The 17,897-nt window shown below is 27.6% G+C and overlaps 1 protein-coding gene across 1 annotated transcript in view; it reads left to right on the top strand.

Moving 5' to 3' along the window:
• The first annotated feature begins 13,493 nt into the window (after positions 1–13,493).
• Positions 13,494–17,897, top strand: part of LOC117178880 (glutamate receptor ionotropic, kainate 2-like) — a 461,802-nt gene continuing 457,398 nt past the window's right edge. Inside the window, exon 1 of the mRNA XM_033370402.1 lies at positions 13,494–13,704. The gene's annotated coding sequence lies outside the window, so the exon portion shown is untranslated. The remainder of the gene's footprint in view (positions 13,705–17,897) is intronic.

Genomic DNA, 17,897 nt, shown 5'->3' with positions numbered 1-17,897 from the left:
AAAAAATGTTAAAAAGCCAATTTTTTTATGTCAGCAAGGTCTACAAATTTTATTTGAATCATTTTAGAATGTGTCGCACACATTTGTTTGAGTAGTGCTCAAGCAGATACTCAAGCATCAATAGGATGCGTTTCTTGTTTAATTCGTGAAAAACAACATACAACCTTTTTTAATTTAATTTTTGGACAAACGACAAAAAGGAATTGACAAAAGTTGTTCATCCATAAAAGAGCTACAAATTTGTCATGTATAATTTTTTGATGAGATGCGTATAGTTTTTAGTTTCAATCGTAAAAAATGACATTAAAAATAAATAACACAATTTTTCGGAAAAATTGCACACAACACGAAAAAGAGAAAATAACTCACAAAATTTATTTACCTGAAATAGATCTAGAAATTCTTTATTAATCACTTTTTGATAGGATGCGTTCTCTTTCTTTTATTTGTGAAAAACAGCATTAAAAATGTAAAAATTCAATGTTTTTAGGCAAACAACACAAGCTAAGAAAAAAGTTACCAAATCAAATTTGTTTGCCCAAAAAAGAGCTAAAAATTTGTTATTTTTATTTTTTGATAGGATGCGTAGTTTTTGTTTTCGTCACGAAAAATAAAATTAAAAATAAAAAAATTTAATTTTCAGAAAATTTACGCAAGGTACGTTAAAAGATTAATTGACCAAAATTATAAGTTCAAAAAAGGTCTACAAATTTGTTAGCAACGACTTTTTGATAGGATATACAGTTTTTGTTTTAATCCTAAAAAATAAAATTTTAAATAAATTAATTACATTTTTTGACAAACTCCACATGCTATTAAAAAAAATTAATAGACAAAAGTTGCTCACCCAAAAATTATATATAGAAACTAATCATTAATTATTTTTTAATTGGAGCACAGTTTTCGGTTAAATCGTACAGAACAAAAAAAATTACATTTTAGAAAAAACCAGACAAGCTACGAAGAAAAATGAAAATACAACATTTTTTCAACGAAAAAATATCTACAAATTTGCAAATTAGCTAGAATAAAGTTTTATTTAAAAAATATTTCGCCTGAATTATATCGAATAATGTTCTTAGAACCAAGTTAGGCTGGGATATGTACTTTTGGTTTAAATTGTAAAAAAATAACATTGAAAATTCAAAAATTCAATTTATGGAAAGACAACACAAGTTGAAAGACAATTTATAATAACGAAATTGTTTTTAAATTGAATACATGCTTTTCAATTATAATAACAAGACAAATGAATATACATCTGTTTCAGTACCCATGAATATTATGAATATCAATAATACCAAATTGATTTAAATAATACATTTTTCAGTGTTAAACGTAATGTAGAAAAGTTTGTATTTCGGACAAAATGAAGCCAAAGCATAAGAAACATGAAAGCTTTAATAAAAAAGAATTTTAAATCACCGAATTACAGTTGTAGATGCATTGACCTTTAACCTTAAAACCTCTGCGCATAATTTTTCAGTATTTCTGAAAGAATGTTCAAAAATATTTCAACCTATTATCTGCCCTAAAAATTTATATACCTCAATTTTAGTACAGATCATAGCGAAAATTTCAGCAGAAACAAATTCTAAAAATATGGGACAAAGCATTATTTTAAATTTGAAATATAACACTACCGTGGATTGAAAAATTGTTCCTTATAAAAGAACACTTTGATCTCTAAGTGGTGGTCTCTGATATTTTGAAAATAATATTTTCGGTAAAACCGAAACATATAAGCTTAAAATATAGAAAATCTCCGTTTTTCTCCTGTTAGGGAAAAACCTTCCTTCATAAAAAAGCTGTTTTATTTAATACTTACGGGGAAGAAAAGTGCGCATAAAATGGGCACAAATAAACACACCCTTAGTACTTCGCAGCGGTATATTTATTCGACCCAACATAGTTTACACCCGCCCATAAAAAATTAGGGTTTCTATTAAAACCAATTTTCGGTTCCCCTCTTGGAACCTCTCTTGCAGAAAACGAACCTTAATCATGAATTTGTTTCAAAGAAGACTCCAGTTTGATCTTCTAAGGAACCCAGTTATAATAGAGACTTTTTCCAAAAAACCCATTTTACGCTTCGTCCACTTCAAAATTTTATCAATTTAATAACACAAATTTTACGTTAAAATATAAACATAATAGTACTCTAAAGGACATAATTTAATAAAGAGAATTGAAGTACAAAATATGATCGCACATGGAAAAGATATAATAAATTGACAAATATAGTTTACAGCTCAAACTATTGATTAACTGTTAATTGCGAGTTCTACACTTTTTGTTTGACCAGAAAATTCTATACAATGTCTTTAACTGAAGAATCTCAACATGAAGTATCATACAATATAGCGTAAAAATATATAGATTTACATACTGAAGTATTCTCTTCTATGAACTTTTATTATACATATGAAACGTTAATTAATTATGTAAGGACGATCCACACCCCTATTTCAAGCGATTTGAAAGATTTGGAAGGATTTCAATAAATTGCAACAAATTTTAAAGCATTTCTAAGCTCTATAAAGTATTGGAATGAATTACAAAAATTTTACGGAATTTAAAGAGATTATCAAAGCTTTTTATTGATTTTATGAGATTTAAAGAGATTATAAGGATGATGCTCAAAAAGACGGCCACTTTAAAGAGTGTTAATTCTGAGAAAGAAAGTTGTTCGAAATGACTAAAACTTTTTTTATCTTCTAGTACTAACTGCTACGTAACGGAAAATAGGCTAGGCCGTAAAAAATTCATAAATTAACATTAAAAAATTATAAAAATGTTGTGAGTGGCTCACATATTCTGAACGTAGGGAAATCGAGCAAACTAATTAGTTCTCATTTTATTTATATAAAATTCAGTATAAATTATGTTTGTCATATAATGTTCTAATAAGTCAATTATAATAATAATGAATTGCACATAAATATTTATTATTACTGAACAATCATATGTATAATAATATCGCATCTGATAATATGATCTAGACAAGATTCATTAATTACTTTACTATCGAAAAAAATAATTACATAGCAGTAAAATTGTTATGAACTTAAGCTTAAATAAGTGCTTGCAATTCTTTATTTTATTTTTTTGACGCTTTCCTTTGTGTTTCTTTGCATTGACCACATTAGACTTAGTATGTCGTGAACTTTTCTTCGTTTGAATTCTCTTTTTATCTGTTTTGCCTGTCGTTTTTTAGATTTTGAATTAACTCAAATAAATTGATAAGGAAAAATATTTGGATTTGTGACTTTATTGAAGCAAAGAAATGAAAACGAGTATTTTCATTATGATAAATTTTATTCTTTTATCTAGATATCAGGCGAAAATCGTGATTATGTGTCTGACACTTATAAAAAGGATACTGGCTGTACATAATAAGTTTAAATGAAATAACCGTTTTTATTTCTCAATTAAAATGGTTTATCACACTGCACCGTCATGTATTTGAAGTGCGAGAAATGCTAACGCTCCGCGCTCTGACACACAGTGGGAGGAAATGCACTTTTTTCGTTCAAAAATGTCCAGAGCCTTCAGTTTTGGTCCGATTTTTAATTTTTTTTAAATTAAAGTTCATCAAATTCTGGAGAGCTAGACGCTCCGAACTTTAGTCTCTTCTACTTCTTTATTAATAATTTTTTCACTAAAAGTATGGAAAAACTGAAATTATTTACATAACAATTTTTTAAGCTTTAATAACTTATTAAATAACAATTAATAAATATAATTTAATATAATAAACATAATTAATAATAATTAATAAATAATTTGCTTATTAGTCCAGTTATTTGTTATAAACAAATTTCATGAACAAATTAGCAAATAGTCTTATTATCAGTAAAAAAAATTTTTGTTCACTAAAAGTGCTTTATATTAATGTAGAAATGATATATAATTAAAATCCTAATTTAAAAGCTTATAATAACCATTTTTATAAACAATTCTTAGGGCAGAATATTAAAATTTCAGATTTTTTCAAATTATAATTTCCTGCAATCGACAGAACGACTTTAGGTATTTCTTAAAATAATAAATATTTAATAATATTTGATCGAATATAACAATTAAAATTTGTATAAACAAATTAGATTAACAAATTCAAACTTTTGGCCTTTAGCATAGAAATTTTTTGTTTTTTGGCACTGGAAATGTTTTAAGCTATTGAATGAATAATAATATGAATATGAATAATAATTTTATTTTATTACAATATTAGAAAAGTTAACAAGAATTGTTTATAACAATTTTTGTTATAAACGTTTCAATTATTCTTGTGATTATATATTATTCCTGCATTAATATGAAGCACTTTTAGTTAACAGAAAATTTTTTACCGATAATATGAATATTTGCTAATTTGTTCATAAAATTTGATTATAACAAATAAATGGACTAATGAGCAAATTATTTGTATTCTATGAGTCCCTAAACATTCTTTTAAGACCATACAAAGTTTACCTAATCAGTTATTAAAGCGTACAAAATTTTTATGTAAAAAATTTTAGTTTTTCCATACTTTGACTGAAAAAAATATTAAAAACAAGTAGAAGAGACAAAAGTTCAGAGCGTCAAGCTCTTCAGAATTTAATGAATTTAAATTTAAAAATAAAAATAAAATCCTGACCAAAATTAAAGGCTCTGGACATTTTTCAACAAAAAAATGCATTTCCTTCCACCGTGTGACACCGAGAGTACGACTAACCTCGAAACTCGCAACTGGGACATGTAGTTATGATACAAACCTCTGAGAGTGCAGTTTAACTAATTTTTTGAAAAGCCAAATTGACTATTTAATTCTCGATGGTTAAAATTGCTTGAACAATTATTCAAATAACAAATCTCACCTAAATTTACATTAATTTAAATATTTTTTCTTAAACGAAAACCAATTTAATATGTGTGGGACCGACAGGACATGAAAACGAAACAGAACTTTGAAAATTTTTGTAATTATTGATAAAACAATAATTGAAGCTACAAAATATAATCTTTTATTGTATTTTTTATACTAATGATATAATTTATGTTCCAAAGAGATAAATAAAGTCAATAGTAGTTTAATATAGATAAAATCTGTGAAGACTGGTACTGGGGACACGGGACCGACAGGATATTTATGATAGTTTTTTATTTTGAGCTACAATTAAAATTAATCAGGATTCTTTTATATCATTGATTACAGAGCTTGGACACAAAAAGGTGGATTTTTTCAGAATAACCCGAAATGAATTTGGGGTATTTCAATTCATTTCAAAGGATTACCAGAAGCTTGACATTTTCCAAAATATTTGAAAATACGTTAACAGTTTGAAGATAATACCTAGTACAATTTCAGAGAGAATCTTACTTTTGGATGTTTAGCGATTTTCAAGGATATTTAGAAACTACAAAAATGTTCGCTGATTGTTAAAGATTTTAACAGGATTGCAACAGGATATACAAGATTAAAAAGATAATTAAAATATTTCAAACAAAATCACGGGATTTTTATTCAAGGGATACGAAAGTATTTTCAGTATTTTTGTAGAATATCAAGGGATTTTAATTCAATTTTGAAAATTTCAAGAAAGACTTTAAAGATATATAAAAGGCTTTTAATGATTGAACCGAATTTCCAAAGATGCCAAACTATATCCACGATATATCACGAAATGTTAAGGATATTAATCGATTTTTATTTTCACAAATTTCAAAGGATTAAAAGGGATTTTTGTGAAATTTTGATGATTTCAAGCGATTTAAAGATTTCAAAAGATTTCCCGGAGTCTCAAAGAATTTTGAGGAATTTCCAAAAGAGCCGTATCGTTTTAAAAGATTTTAAACAGAATGTCTTTAATGTTCATAATATTCAAAGGATTTTAAGGAATACACTACAAAATATTTTTACAAAACATCAAAATTGACAAAATGGCGGCGGTTGTTCTGAAAATATTCATTCAATTTACTTAAACAGAATTTTTTTGATCTGAAAATCCAAAATTGACCTTTTTTTCCACAATCAAGGCAGATAAAGAAAAAAGTCGAAGGAAAAACATGCAAAAGAAAAAAATAAAAAATTTTTCTTATACACTTATTTTTTTCCCTTTGAAATCGTTACTTTTGAAATAATCTGTACTCTCTATTTTTTAACTTACTTCATTTTAACAAAAGTGTTACATGGCTTTTTTCAAGAACTTTTTTAAAGAAGAAATTTATTTTCTTTCAATTTTTTCGTATTTTGTATCGGTTCGATAAAAAAAATGAGTTTACATTTCTCAGAGTAAAAAATTCCCCCTTTAATCCAAAGCGGAGACACAGTTTAGAATTCAGAAAAACAATTTTATTAGTAAATTGACTCAAAACATTTTCAGCAAACCCAACTCTATTTTGCAGATTTTTGAAATTGGGAAAACAAATATTCATAACTTTGTCAACAACATTTTTTTTCCACATAATTAAAATTTTTGTTGTCGTTTTTTCTTTGAAAAATAACATATATTTTAGTGTAAAACGATTCTGTGACTTCAGAATGGACAATCTGTCCGATCTAAAATGAATTCGGTATTTAAAGTTTGCAATTATTCATTCAAACTAAAGTTAAAAACCAATTTTCATCAATTCAACAACAAAATCCTATGCAATTAAAAAATAAACAAAGTACAAAACGAGATCGTAAACATGTTTTAAGTAAACTTATCCTGAATTTGACTAATTTCAAATTTAAGTCAAGATTTTAATAATTGGTATATATTTTCCTCTAAATGTTTCAAATCTATTATCAATGCTTGGAAGCATTCTTCCTCTGATTTTATATTATTTGTCAATTCTTACATAAAAAGTTTAATCATTCGTGAGCTATGTTTCTCATAATATTTGTTGAAAATTAATTTAGGATTAAGAACATTAGATGATCGACTTAAAGAACTCCATACACCCCTATGTGATTATCGATTATATTTTTAGACTCCCTCACCCTTTCTGAGTATGTGATTTATGGATGGTCCCTCTGGTGAATCCCCGGTTTTTTTGTGTTGATTATTTTTTCATCTGTGATAAGACCCTAATCCTTTTTAATAAGTAACTCAGAGTTTATTTTTGAAACGTATCCTTCGCAATTCTGAACATTGTCTTTCGTTAAGCGATAGTGGAAAAAGTGCTAAAAGTTTCTGAATTATGCAGGCGCCACTGTGTATCTCATAGACTGTAGAGTGTCGACGTATGGCAAAGCTGCGTAGAAGTTTCATCGTGTCTTTGTCGAGAAAATTGCTGGAGAACTGAATTTTATCAGAACGTTACTTCAGAAGTCGTTATCGTTGCTGGAGGAATTTCATGCTTCCACAAGCTAACATACTGGGGTAGAAGAGCGAAAAATCAAATGAGAGGATAAAAGAAAAATAGGCAAAGATGGATAGGAACAAAAAGAAAAGTCGAAGATAAGGAAAGATGTGATTTCTCAGCCTTTACATCCATAGATGCGGATAAAATACATTTGTAATGAAATATCTTCCTGCAGATAAAAGCAAATTTGATTATAAAGTATCAAATGAATCGATCTTTTTTCAGATTTACTTTTTATCATTCTCATTTTAAGCCCTACACATCTTTTCATTTACTATTTTTTGAATATTAAAAGGACCTCGTCCACCCCTTAAAACTTCTGAAAGTTTCGAAACAATTTGGCCTTATTTACGAGAAGAAAGAGTGCATCTCTTTCATTTAAGTTGTTTATTTGTTGCAGTCGCAATGTATAGTGGTTTAAATAAAAAATTTTACAGGAACAGGTTAGAAAAAGTTTTTTTTGTTGCAATTTTTCCGTAAGTTCCATTGATTTCCCTTATTTCTGAGATTTTTTAAACTACGGTTAATTTTCAAAATAATTTATATTTGTTTAATAACATTCCCTACTTGTGATTCCCTACTTGTGAACGTATTGGTTATTACGATCACTTTAAAAGCAAATTTTTAAATACATATGAATAATTAAAAATAACGAGTATGGTCAGAAATAGGTGTTTACAAGTATTAATTGGACTATAGAATCATTAATTAGGTTATAGAATTCAGGAAATACAATTGAATTAGTATATGATAAGATTAGAAGTTTTTTTTACAAATAAAAACGGTTGTAGCAATTAGCAGTAAGCTCAAAAATCTGACAATGAGAATAAAAATAGGAAAAATTGAGAAAAAAGTTTCTTTAGTTTCTTTCTGTTTAAAGGTTCATCTACACAAATATAAATTATTTAAATAATAAACTGAAAACTGAAATAAAATTTTAAAAAACTTTTTACGTCTTTAAAGTAGACCAAAGTTTTAAAAAGTACCAAAAAATCGCGGTATCGTCAGATAAATTTTTTTTTAATAAATAAAAATATTTTAACAATTTGAAGTAACTAGAAAAAGGTAATATTTAGCATAAACTTTTAAAACTTGCTAAGAAACTAGGTATGAAGTACGATTAGATAGCTTCTTCCGTAAAACAGTTAGATATAAACAAAAGCAAATTGTTTACATAATAATAATAATGATAATAAAAAGATGAAATGTCCAATATCATGATGTGTACCATAACATTCATACCCTTAATTCGCAATCTTTAAAAAAATAAATATTTTCAAGTAAACAAAATACGTTTAAACAACACAAAATTACTAAAAGCACATTAAACATTGTAATTAATTTATTCGTGAGGATGTATAAAAAAATTAAGTAAAAAATCGATAATTCAGGCCATATCTTTGACGAAATATCACTGTTTTAATTGCATAACGTAGTTTTTGTGGCACTATGTAAGGGCTCAGGGGGGTTGAATTAAAAACAAAGTTCTATTTCTATTCCTAAAGAGTTTACATGAGATCATGAAAGTATTCCCTATATTTTATTTCACATATTTCAAGTTTTAGAAGGAATTTACAAAAATATCTCAATTTTCCATGTTATTCTTCTGGGAACCTTCAGAGGATGGGCGAGCGCCCTCTTCATATTATAGAACAAAAAAAATACCTAATCACTTTTTTGGAAACCTAATAAACTTAGTGGGTGGAGGGGGGGCGGGGGGCGTTGTCGAAAAAAATTTTAAAGTTTTGTTTTTTTGGATCACCCTACACATTTATATATGATAAACAATAATTAAACCGTGAATACTAGTTTAATAACTATAAAGTTTGTAGCTATGTATATTTATAATTGAATGATTTAAAAATCTACCTATTCATACTCAGTTCAGGCTATGATTAAAAAAAATTACGTAAGCCATATCTTATTCGAGGATTACCGATATCGGCTTTTTCTACTTTGGACCGTTGTGGATATGTCTTACTAAAACGGTGTTTTCTACTTAAGAAAATATACGCTACACAGTGTTCCTGAAATCGATTTTTGGAGACAAATTTGTCCACAGGGTACATTTCTTAACCAATCTAACATTTAGGATAAGCCAATGTTTTTATTTGTTTTTGCGTTTAACAATACTTTTACAAATAGAGTGGTAAAATTGTTTGTTTCCACGATATGATTTTCTATCTCTATATGTATCTCTCTTAATTAAGTAATTGGTACCAATTAAGACAGACTTAGAAATCAACAATATTCTGTTCTCAATTGCATTTAATTATTATAAACAATGTATATAAGAAAATTTAACCATAGATATTTTTATAGAAAAAAATTAATTTTTCTTAAAATAATTGTAATTTTGTATCAGAATGATATTAGTAACAAAAAATTTAAATAGTTTTAAAATATATAGACAACTTAAAATGTTAGAAACAAATAGAATGTATACAGTTTCACGGTGATAAACTAATAAAATAATCATTGTAATAAACAATTTTTGCAAAAAGACTTTTGTCGCTCTAATCATATAATATTCTAAATTCCATTTCCAATTGCTACATATATTCTTAAAAAGTACGTATGTGTATATATTAATGTCCTATAATAAAATATAAGAACTATTTCTTTTTACAGAAAAATTAAATTAATAATTGAAAACTTTTTGCACACTCGAGTACAAAAAAATTGTTTATACACTAAAGCTGCTTCACAGAGCTTTGAGAATTTAATTAAGTCAGAAAAGATAACGCATAAATTTTTCTGATCAATTTTCTATAATAAATTCTATAAAAAAAGTTCATGAAGTAAAAAAGTTGAGTAAAAGCTGATAATTTAAATATTTTTCAGAAAAATAGTTTGCAACATTTTTACTTTTAATTTCATATCGATTTATTATTCACAACAGTTAAATACGTTAATAAAGAATTTATTTATCTACGGTGTGTTCTCTTGAGGTCACTTATTTATAAGACGACTTATAACATAGGTAAGCCATTGCTGAAATGTAGAAAAGTATTTTGAGAATAATATTACGTTTCTCATACTTCAAGTAAAAATATAGTAAATAAATAAAATAATTTTAAAAAATTTCAGAGATCAACTTCTTGATCAATGTAATTTGTTTTAATTTTGAGAAATATTTAAAAATCGGATAAAAATTGTAGACCGTAGAACTTTTCCAACAAAAAAGGAGATTTCGCGCCACTTAGTGGCGAGAGAATTAGAAAGGAGGGAAGGAGCATTTAGGTACATCTGTTTTAAAACCAAAAACATTGTTTCGAATAAACCGATACAAAAAGATAATCACTTGCGAACGATCAAATCCGGTTTAAAAAAAGCTATTAAGTACTTATTTTCAAAGAAGAAATACATTTAAATATTTGGAGTAAATTAAATCAAATTTTTGTCGTGCATAAATGTCATTTTCTCATAATAAAATATATTCATTCACTTTAAATGTCCTTTTATACTACATGATACGATACCTCTTAATTATTTCAATCATCTGTAACATTTGTAGAATTCCCATTTAGAATTTACACTTCTGAATGCGCAATTCTGACAAAATTAATTTTTTAGGTCTTGAAACTAAAGTTGTTAAACTTTAATGTTGAATTCGCCAATGATTGTTTTGAAATTTCTTAATATTGAAATGATCAATCAGGAATATTGCTAAGTATTTAATTTTAAGTTTGCTGTGTTTATTTTTTTAATGCATAAAACTTTTCACTCCATGAAAACAAGCACTTGTTAGGTATGGTACTAATAATATCGTCTTCCACGATTTATGATTTTTTCAATGTTAATTAAATAAAATGAAATCTTTGAGAATAATTTTACTTTGAAAACCCTTCAAATCTCGTGAATTTGATAAAATCCTTCAGAACGTTCCGAAATTCTAGAAAACTCTTTAAAACAGTATACCATTTTTTGGAATTCTTTAAGATCATTAAAATCCTTTCAATTTTTCAAATGTCTGGTTAATTCTTTGGAATCATTAAAAATACCTTCAAACATTGAAAATCCTTTGAAATCTTTTAAAATACCTTGTAATTTCTTTAAAAACTTGGAAATTCCTGGGAATCTTTTAAATTAAACTCAAATATTCAGAATCATCAGTCATTCTTTAAAATACCTTCAAATTTTTAAACTATATTCAAAATATTTTATAATTTTTGAAATCCCTCAAAATTCTGGAATTTTTTTAAACAAATTCTTTAGAATACATTGAAATATGATAAAATCCGTTAAAATTCCGTGAAATTATATGAAATCTGATCATATTACTTGTAATATTTTGAAATATTGAAAGTTCTATGAAATTCTCTGAGTTCCGGAAAATTGATAAAAAATACCTTATTGAGAGCCATCGAAATCCCTTAGATATTAAAATGATTGAAATCCTCGGACATCTTATAAAATGCAATAAAACCCCTTTGAAATTTGCGTGAATTTTTTTAATCCTCTAAAATTCCTTGAAATCTTCTTCAATACCCTCTATTCTTGTAAATCCTATCATGCATATAAATGTTAATAAATGTTTTAAGAAAAGTAGCAGCTGCTTAAATCCGTCGAAAATAAATTTCGTCCCTCCATAAAAGTCCTTTAAAATCTTCAACATTCTTAAAAATCCCTTGAAATCATTAGGAATACCCTTAATTTTTTTTATAATCCTACAAAATCTTTCAAACTCCTTATGATGTTTAGAAAATTCTTTGCAGTCCCATAAATTTTGCTTTCAACTTTTTGGGCCCTTAAATCTTCTACAATTTTCCGACAATTAATACGTAATAAAATTAGGATAAAATTAATGATTCACAAATTGCAATCAACAAAATAATATAAAATTGTATCCAGATATTTCTTAAATTATCGATTACTTATGAAAATCATTTAATTTTGGATATAAATATCCTTCCTAAACCTTATGAATCTCAATCATAACAACAAATTCTAGCACCAAATAATGATATTCACTGGTGGAAATACTTCTAAAGAAAACATTATTTTTTTAATTAAAGTTATTTTAAAAAAGGTGTGCGGGCAGGTTTTTTAAATTTCACATATTTATAATATTACTGGTAATTGTTCGCAACTTTTAAGGAATAATATTATTTGTAATTTATATGCAGTTTTTCAATTCTAATATCTAACATTTACATTTTCGTTTTATCAAATTGAAAACTTCTGAACTGTATAAATATCATTACAAAAGAACAATTAAGAAATATATTTTTTTAGTTTTAGAGCAATATTTATAAATTTTTTCCTTGTCTTTATTCATGCCAAAATTATTCCAGTTACTATTTCAAAACATTGTGTAATTTACTCAGAATTTTAAAATTGAAATCTTAGAAATTATAAAAAGAAAACAATTGTTCTTATATCTTCAAAGGATTTTGATGTTCTGCAAAAGGTTACTAACGTATTATTTATGTTTGTTTAAATAAAAAATGTAAATGCGTTATTTTCGAGAGTATGGTGTTTCAAATTTTCCCTTGAATCCTTGTAAAAAAAACTTAACATGTAAAAGTGCTATTGCAAAAGTGTCTTTTATAAAGATCTGATCACTTAGAATTTTCTAAATCATGGAATTCATGCAGATATGCTGCACCTTTAAGATATAATTGAAAATTTTAATAAAGATCAGCATGGTTAAGTTCTTCTTTTCATAACGAAGCCAACGATATTCAAAACTACTTTTTTATAAAAATGTAATTGCACAAATTCTTTTTAGGGCTGCATCTTTGAACTCTTTTCAAATATTAAAAAAAATGTAAATATTAAAATCTGGTCTACTCCAAAACGTCAAGTGGTCAAGCGCTCACATGCCCCTTATGCATATAGTGATAAAAGTTGAATTTATTTGGGGTCTGAATCTCTCATAAAATATTGAAAGGATCTCTATCTGAGCCGCTTAGAATTGGGTGAAATATGAATAACCTTATAAAGTGGTAGCCGTACGTTCCACGAGGTCCTCGTCCACCCACGTGGCACGTTTGCGCACTGAGTTTTGTCTACACGTGCTTGCAAGCTCTGATAAGGGTTACCGACTTCGGCCGCTTTCGGTACGTCGAACCGGCTCCGAATACAGGCGCGAATCAAGCCGAATAGGGCAGTCGCGCGTGGGCCGCTGTAACGGGTAGGTCCTAGTGCTCGATCTCTTCTTTTTTCGAGGTTATGTTTATCATTACCCGAACAAAGAAAAAATCTGCCACGTATGTCCTGCCACCTATACTCTTCCACATCTATGTCCCCGAGGTGCAGTTCTACTTCATTTAATATCATATTCAAAATTTACGATACTGTCATTTCTTTCAACACATCTCTTCTGCAACCATCCAGGACGATCACCTCATGTGTTTGTTCCTAGTAAGTTTATCTCAAATATTAGATTTTCAACGCTTAGTTGCTTCCTACTTCTTCTTATTTGTTGATAGGATTATAAATCTTTTCTTAAATTTATAATCTTACATCTTTGTATCAATTTTAAATATTTAGAATCTTTTGTTGAAAACATCCTTTGCATGTTATTCTTTTTAATGCGATGGCTTTTAGTTTAGGTATGCAATACCATTCCTAAATCAAAAAGAGCTTTCGATGTCTTCTTTATAACTCTTCATAATGTAACCATACACTTGCTAATTTAATTATCTGGATTAATAATATTTAAACAAAAGATTTAATTTTGATTTGTCCTGTATGTAGATATTTACTACATCGTGCAGACTGTTACATTGATTTCTCAATTTAAGTAGGTAATGCAATTTAAAGTCGGACATTGAAGTATTTCTTAAAGCAAATAACTATGATTTTTGGATACATTATTTTTACATCTTAGTTTAGATTTCACTTTCTCTTTTATTATTTTAATTCACTTCGTCCTTTAGTGGCGCGAATATTTTAATGTCAAAGGTGTGATCACTCTACAATGCACATTCATCGCGAAACGATGCTGATACATTTAATTTCAGATGCCGATAATAAATTTTACACTCGATCGCAGTTCTATACTTTTCCCGACCGAGTCATAAACTGAAGCCATTAAGTCTAATGATAATATAAACTCGCTATGCATATCATTGACCCTATCATGGTTTAATTACCTCGTATTGTTAATTGCTTGTCGCGGATCTTTCAGTTTATGTTGCATTTGCATTCCAAATTCTGTTTATGAAAAGGAAATGAACACAAAGGGAATTTTGATAACTCTGGTTTAAAGCAATAAGCAATAAAAAATACAAAATTAACTTTGTAATAAACAATAAGTAATCTTTCAAAAATTGTGTCACGCTATTTCGCACACTTTCTTCACTCCATCCATTCGTCGTCAGGGAGGATCACACACAGCTTGAAGCCCGCAGGGTGACGTCGCGAATACAGCCCCCACCCGCCCCTTTGACTCATAAACCTTTTAAGTCTCAAGTTTTTTTATAAATGCTTACAATAAAACACAAAATACATAATGCTCTCAAAATAGGGGCATTAATGTAATTTTTCAAAAAATTAGAGGAATAATAACAAAAAATTTTATCGTCAACCAAGAAAGATGAATTTTCAACCAAATAGTAAAATTTCTAAAGAAGAAGTATTAGACTTCATTTAAAAACAGTAGAATTTTTGACCAGATAGAACATTTTTTAAAACAAAAAGACGAATTTTTAAGAAGGGAGATAAATTTTCAATCCAAAATGACAATTTTTCTTCTAAAAAAATGAAAATTTAACAAAATAGTTATTTTTTGATAAAATAATCGAATTGCAAAAAAAAATTAAATTATTAACCAAATGTTAAATTTTTAACAAAATGATTCCATTTTCAAATATAATTATAAATCGTCAATATTAAAAATAAATGTTTAACAAATGAGTTTAATTTGGAACCCAGTAGTAATAGCCAATTATAGATTTTAATTTTAAATGAGAAATGGTTTTAATGTCAATATAAAAAAAATTTAATCAAATTGTAGACGTTTTAGACCAAAAAGGCGAATGATCTAGAGAGGAGTTACATTTTTAACCAATAAAATAAATTTGAACAAATAAGTTCAACTTTCATTCATTTAATTACATTTTTAACCAAAATAGGTATTTTTTTAATGAAAAATTATATGTAGTTGAATTTTCAACAAAAACGAATCGATTTAATTCTAAAAATAGAATAGTTATATTTTCGGTTAAAAAATGGTAAATAATGTAATTTGACATTGAACTAAGCAGTTAAATTGAAAAAATATGAATACTTCATTAATTGGATTCCATTATTTCAGTTCGCATTTAAGGTCATGTAACACATCTGAAATATTTTGTACTAATAAATGTTTAATATTACACAAAAAATTTAGATTTTTTTTGAAGCACTTGAAATTTATTATTACGCAAACGTTTCTTAGTAATTTCTTATGTAAATCCTGTTCGATTGGCTCTGATCGACATTTGTTCACCCTTCTTATCAACGACATCCAAAGCCTGGAGGATATACTGTATGTTCACTGAAGCATAATACTAAATGGCCACTGCATAAATAAAAAATAGAAGCTACTTTTGGAAACTATACATTGAAATTCTTTGGATTGTTTTTTGTTTACTTTTTTTCGTATGAAATTGAATTTTAGTCGAAGGGAATGTAATTTTCTGGTCACACTCCAACGTATTTTTTAAATCTAATTTAAGTATTACGCAAAGCCAATCAAAGTTCTATTTGAAAGCTTGATTACGTATCGATTATTTAAAGGTTCTAGGGTAAAAGCACAAATTCTTGACATCCCCCTCCCTGCAATTGTTGACACCCTTATCTGATTTCATAGATAATACATTTTTTAGCATAATTTGACTCAACAAATTGAAATCCACTATAATTTTTATATTTAATGAATATATTAATTATACAGTACAATGACGTATTTATCCCAAAGTAAAATAAATTCACTTTGGTTTTTAGGATTCTAATAATAGGGCTGAAGGGCTAAAAATTCGTGCTCTTACCGCATTTGGTTATTAAATAAATAATTTTACAGCTGTAGAACTATCCGCAGATGTAACCACTCCCTTGTAAAAAAGTTCCTTATTTTATTCAACGATTTTCCATAATTGAAAAATTAACTAGCTGTTTGAAAAATTTAAATGGCAGTTGTCCTAAGTCTACACTAAATAAAAAAATTCACCCCTAAACATATAGAATAATGTAATTCGAGTTCCTTTTTTTGATACTATTCTCAATTGGAGAAAGAATTCAAGGGGAGACGGACGTGCTCTGTAAGACAGATTCAAGCCCTTACAGCCTTCTTAGCCCAACCTAACCTAACCTAAGGTGGAAAATCCAACTACCGATAAAATAAAGGTCCAGAATTTATTTTTCTCGTACTATAAATACAGTAACAGCGTAAAAAATGTAGTTACGTCTAGGTTAAGTTATAGGAAAATTACGTTTTCCGGGACTTAATACACTCTTGATTCAAACAATCAACACCCAAATTAATTATAAAAACTTGAATCAAAAATTTAATGTGACTGAACCATTAGAAATAGAAGAATTGATATTCATAGTGGACGCTTTAGGTCTGTAAAAAGCATTACGTAGCCTATTAAGGGCATGCCTCCGGTGACCACGTGACTAAACCAGTCCCCTGTTACAAACATTTTTTTTTGGTCTTCACCATATCCAAAGACAATAATATACCGCTCTTAAAATTTAGATTTGAGAAAATGAGACAATCAATTGCGTTCATATATTTAATTTGAGTGATAATTTAAAAAAAAATTATCCGAGAGAAAGTAAATATGCAACATTATTTTCATTTGTTTTGTGCCCACTGTGTCCACACGGATTAAGATATCATGTTTAAAATTTGAGAGATTAAATAAAAAACTCTAAAGAACGTTTGTAATGACATAAATGTCATTCACATGAACAAATAAGTTTCTACACATACGTAACCTATAATTATTTTTGGAGAATTCTTATTGATTTCTAACGGAGAAAAACAGAGCATTGGAACGTCGATAAATGTAGAATGATTGTTATTTTTTGGTCCTCACTATGTCGACACGAATTGAGATATCGTGTGCAGGATCTAGAAACTTATAAGGAAAGTCCAAAATTTGGGTCAGTGCTCAATAAATGCAAATCAAACTATTTAAAATGCATCAAACCAAAAATTATTTGCAAAGTACTTCAACTCGGATGGTAATACCTTATTTTATCCATTTATAAATAAACTTTCTTTCAAATTATAAGCATATTGATGTATACAAACGTTCTTTAATGCTTTTTATTTAATCTTTCAGATTTTAAACACGATATCCTAATGCGTGTGGACACAGTGAGTACAAAAAAAAATGAAAATAATTTTGCATATTTTTTTTGTCTCGGATAATTTTTTTCTTCTAATTGTTACTCAAACTAAATATACAAACGCTATTTATTATCTCATTTCTTAGATTCTAAACTTGGAGAACGATTTATCATTGCCTTTAGACATGGTGAATACAAAAAATTGTTCATACCCGGAGACTGGTTTGGTCACGTGGTCACCGGAGATCATGCCCTTAAGACGTAAATAAGTC

Source organism: Belonocnema kinseyi, chromosome 8 (genome assembly GCF_010883055.1).
Source record: "Belonocnema kinseyi isolate 2016_QV_RU_SX_M_011 chromosome 8, B_treatae_v1, whole genome shotgun sequence".
Classification (NCBI taxonomy): domain Eukaryota; kingdom Metazoa; phylum Arthropoda; class Insecta; order Hymenoptera; family Cynipidae; genus Belonocnema; species Belonocnema kinseyi.
The sequence above is the reverse complement of the archived record's forward strand: the minus strand, read 5'-3'. Positions and strand labels throughout refer to the sequence as shown.